Below are 5,285 nucleotides of genomic sequence, written 5' to 3'. Positions count from 1 at the left end.
AGCAGGGGTCGGCAACCTTGGCTCTTTTATGACTCGCGGACTTCAACTCCCAGAATTCCTGAGCCAGCATAGCTGGCTCAGGAATTCTGGGAGTTGAAGTCCGCGAGTCATAAAAGAGCCAAGGTTGCCGACCCCTGGAATAGAGAGCGTAATTCAATGCCGGGTTGTCCGCGGAGTCTCCAAATCTCGTCGGAGTCAATGGAGATTCTCAGCCATGGCTGCCCCAAAAGTACCTTTTTCAAAAAGCAGCTGGACTTTTTCTTTTCGCTTCTCATTCAAGAAGCTGCTTCAGTTCTGCTTGAATTGGTGGAGGATGGAAGGGTTTATATTCCTTGCAGTCGTCTTACCTGGTCGTTAGCATTCTTTTCTGAGAATCGTTGAAGCTACTTGGGGGTTTTTTTCTGTGCCCTCAGGGTCACCTGAATAGTGTAAAGGTGCGATTTCAAAAGGTAACAGGACTTTGTTTCTCCTTGAAGACACTTCACTTCTTATCCAAGAAGCTTCTTCAGTTCTGACTCAGTGGTGGAGGAGTGTTAATGGCCAGATGACTGCAAGGAATATAAATCCTGCCATCCCTCATTATTCAGTCAGAACTGAAGACGTTTCTTGGCTAAGAAGCGAAACGTCAGTTGCCTTCTGAAAAAGCACTTTAGGGACAGTCAGAGCTTAGCTGGAATGGATGGAATTTTCAGATTTTTATTAGCATTTAAATAAAATCCAATTGATGATCTAAATACTCTATGTTGTCTTAGCAGTAGCTGCCTACTGCCACAGTAGTCAAGTTTCTACTGCTTTGAAAAAAAACCGAATTTTTTTAAAAAAATCACAGCACGATGGCAAAAGACAGTGCTCGTTTAATATCATGGTGAACTTTCAGTCAGGAATGCTCTTGATTTCTGAGTTTACCCTTGTATTGTCCGTATTATATCATTTTGTCCGAAGTCCACTGTTTTTTAATCTTAGCGGACGTTTAAAACAAGAAAAATGAAGGAAAAAATAGAAATTCACAAACATTATAAGTAAAAAAAACTGTACTGATCCTTTTGGACTAACATTTTCAAAGTATAAATTGATCAGGATATATTTAAGAATAGAACTGGAAGGGACCTTGGAGCTCTTCTAGTCCAGCCCCCTGCTCAAGCAGGAGAACCTATATCATCTCAGACAAGTGACTGTCTAGTCCACGGTGTCAAACCTGCCAGGCCTCGCCCAATCTGTGATTTATTATATTTTGTTTCTAATTTGTGTTAACTGCTTTGCCTTTTACTGGAGAAAATTAAAATATTTCAAATAAAAAGACATTGAAATATAAATAATTCAAAGTAAATTTTTGATAAGAAATGTATGTGTAAGTAACAACTGAATTCTCACACTACACTAAATATAAAGACTAATATAAAGAATGAGTCTCGGAGAACGTATGTATGTGGCATACATTTATGTACAACTCCTTGTTACATTCATTTATCAGAAACAATCGAAATAGTTATAAGACTATTAAAGTGGGAGATTTACATTTGGTGCTAAGTGCTACTTAGCTAGTCAGCACTTACAGCCAACAGTAGTTAAGCAAACTACAGTTGGCTAGGTCTTCCAAATTTGATAACTCATGAATCTAAACTACAAAAGCTTATCTAAACCAAGCTGTATGACAGCATTGGCTATAACTTGGCTTGCACAATATGCAAAAGCATATAGTAATTTTGTTAGGCTCAGTATGTTATGCAAGCTTAAACCACATCTTAATTGTGGCTATAGTCAAAATTTGAGTCACAGTTTGTCCTCTCTTTCACTCCTAAATCATCTTGCCATCTAGCATCCTAATCCAGATGGGTGGGTTGACCTATGACTACATCTTTTTTATATTTTTAGCACCCTCCCCCCAATGTGCAGGGGATCTAAGAGAAATACCATAGAAGCAGGTGGTACCTCCATATTTGCACATTTCATGGGCAATGGCTGCATTGATCTGATCAGTATACTAGAGGTTTATGCCAAATCATGTAAATTTAAAAATGAAATGTCACCAGGCCAGCCATCTTAAAGGTGGCTGGAATACCAAGCAAGTTAAAGTATTACCATCAAACCATATGTTGCTTTTAACAAAATGAAGCATATTGTGCAACTATACCCTATGTATATAAGTGTAGGTTTTTCTGTACAGCACAGTATATATCATCCTAGTGATAAGTTGGACTTCTGTTTCTCAGAAATCCTCTGTTATACCAGCTTTCTAATTTTGGTAATGCGGCTTGTTAGTTACTACTGGTATTACCTTTTGGGGGGGGGGAGGATGCCTTTGTTGCTGTCCTCCCTACACACACTGAACCCTAGCATATGAGAGAAGCGTAGCCCTCACAGTCAGTGTTTTTTCTGGCAACTAGAGGAAATAATATAAATTCTACAGTACCATTTCCTAGGTCTGTAAAGTGAAGCATGTGCTTAAGGAAGTCATTCCCCTTCCCCAAGAGATAGATCAATCTCACAAATCATAAAAATGTCTATTTAAAACAATACAATGTAAAAATTCACATGCAATATATTGAGCAGCAAAAGATAAAAATAATGTGCTGCTAAAATAACACAGCAATTTGAAAAGGATTTCCTAAAAGAAAAAGAAAGATGAATATTTAAGCTTGAGACAAACTCATGGATCTGCTGTTAACATATCTAAAATATCCCAAAAGGCATCAAACACATACCCGGGCTTACAGAGATACAATACTGTATACATCTGAGATATTAAATAACACCACACAGAAAAGATGAAAATTAATGTTATGCAGTATAAATGTGTTGGATGCTTATTCTTATTGAGGTAATTGCTGTTTGAAACAGTTTTGTTCTACCTCAGTTTTTACCTCGCATATAGTTTATTTTTATAATTACCACTTTTATATGCTAATGGTCACAATTGATATCTTTGAGGGCAGCTCTCTTCTATATTACTTTACTATCAATTAAAAGAGTAGATCTTCCATGATAAATACTTTTGGCCTTTATTTGTCTTTTCTCAACAAATGATGGTTTGGTTCATATCTTTTCCTGCTACGTGAGTCAAGTAAAGATGTAGGACAAATAGTCCCTATTTGCAGTAATTCAAATTAAGGCATTTTGTCTGGAAGATCCCTTTTGTCTGGAAGATTTTCTAATGCAACACGAGACAAGGATGAGAGGCAGTGATTATAGGGAAGGGGGAAGTTGGCTTGATAATAGCTGACTCAGCAGGGTATATTCATATTTTGTGGAGACCAGTGTGCAAAAAGGTAAGAATGGGAAGCAATGAATGAACCCAGGAAGTCCCCTTTCCTCCTGGCACAAGAGGAAGACACACTGACCAACAAAAAGAATGGCACATGGGGTGGAACAGTATTAATATCTTTTCTAAAAGAAGACTTCTCTAGGCACAGTGCCTCATCCAGACCACAATAGGGTGACTTAGACCAGATGGAGTACTTCTGCATTCTCAAGTTCCGTAAGGATAATCCGATTCACCAGCTAGGCTGGACTGAGTACAAATGCCCTTGAGGACATAGAGTACAATTAAGAACGAAAAAAATTGCAAAAGTAACTTGTGCTGCATACTGTCAGTATAACGTGCTAATCACTTGTAATGATGCCCTATGATCGATTAGCTTTTTTTTGTAAAATACTTTTCTTCAATAATTTTTGTGGATTTGTTAATCAGATCACACATCACTACATTAACTCAAGGTTTATTTAAATGCTTCTCAACTAAGACCAGGTTCATACATTACAAAAACACAGTAGGAACTTATAAATTACATGGCTAAGGTGCAAAAAAATCAAACTAGCCATATTATGGCTCAGCACAATATTGTGTCTCAAATCTTTGAGTGGTAGCCCTGAGTTACAATCAAGAAGACGTGTGGAAGTCAAGATGAATTGCCAGTTTAAAGAGTCTCTGTGGTCTTTTTATTTTATTTATTATTATTTAATTATTAAATATGGTGTTCATCTTACTAATAACAAATTATGGGTTGTTTACAGTACAAAAAAGTAAACAACATTACAAAATTTGAATAGAAAAGCTAAAAGCTAAAAACCAAAACAGTGAGTGGTCTGGGGATGAAGAACTTCTCTACTTGGTCAACCACTCCTGATATAGTAGGCCCAGTGGTGGGATTCAAATATGTGAACAACTGGTTCTGGGCCTGCGCAACAAAAAAAATAGCTATCAGTTCTATTGAACTGGTGCAAACTGGCTGAATCCTACCACTGAGTAGGCCCCTCTTGGGGTCCCAGACCAAGCAGCAGAGCCTAATTTTTAGGCTCTTCCAGAAGGCCAAGAGTGTGGGAGTAGATTTCATCTCAGACAGGGGAATATGGTGGAGGGTGGAGGCCACAGCAGAAAAGCCTCTTCACCTAGATCCTGCCAGCGGAAATTCTCTGGCCAACAGGATCTGAAGTAGGTCTTTTCCACTGGAATGAGTGGGGCAGGCTAGTCCCATAGGAGTGAGACGGTTCCTCAGATACCCTGGACCCATGCCATAAAGGTCTTTAAATATAGTAACCAATACCTTGAATTGGACCAGAAAGCAAACTGGAAGTCAGTGCATCTCACATAACAGTGCCACCTGAGGGGCCTCTAGAACTGTCTGTGACACTGCATTGTGTACAGTTGTAATTTAAATTCCAAATTTATCAAATCTAGAAACTGCCCATTTCCCTTGCAGAGAGTCTTCGGATAGTGTATAAGTAAAATATTAAAACATCAAACTGTATATAAAAGTTAATAAGAGGCAAAGACAAACAAAATCCAACATTAAAAGTTAATGAAGAGGCAGAAGGAGGGTCTTCAGGCTGCTACCTAGCCCCACGACTCTGCTCCTCTGTGACCTCCAAGCAAGATGGCAGAGCCAGATCTAGACATTTCTGAAAAGGCAGGAAAGGCCTTGCTCAGGTTCTTACTGACCAGTTTCCTTCTGGCTCTGGAACTAAAACTGAAGAGTGGAAAGCTGACCTTGACTGAGTATGTATGCCCTACTTAAGGATTCACACAATTTCAGACATGTGCAAAAGCAGCTGTCAGTGTATTTTTAGAGGAGCTGATTATTCCTGCTGAAACAAGGCCGGAATGTTTGTGAAGCTGAAAAAACAGAATCTTTGCTGACATACAGTAGAACTTGTTTGCTTCAATAGTTATTGATTTTGTAACTTCACATGTTGTTTAAATCCAGCTCCTATTATTATGTTTCAGTGTGTCATGACACACACCCCCAAACTGTGTTGAGTAAAGCATGGTTAAGAAAACCACAGGTCGC

The sequence above is a fragment of the Vipera berus genome, assembly GCF_964194415.1.
Source record: "Vipera berus genome assembly, chromosome: 1".
Lineage (NCBI taxonomy): Eukaryota > Metazoa > Chordata > Lepidosauria > Squamata > Viperidae > Vipera > Vipera berus.
The sequence above is the reverse complement of the archived record's forward strand: the minus strand, read 5'-3'. Positions refer to the sequence as shown.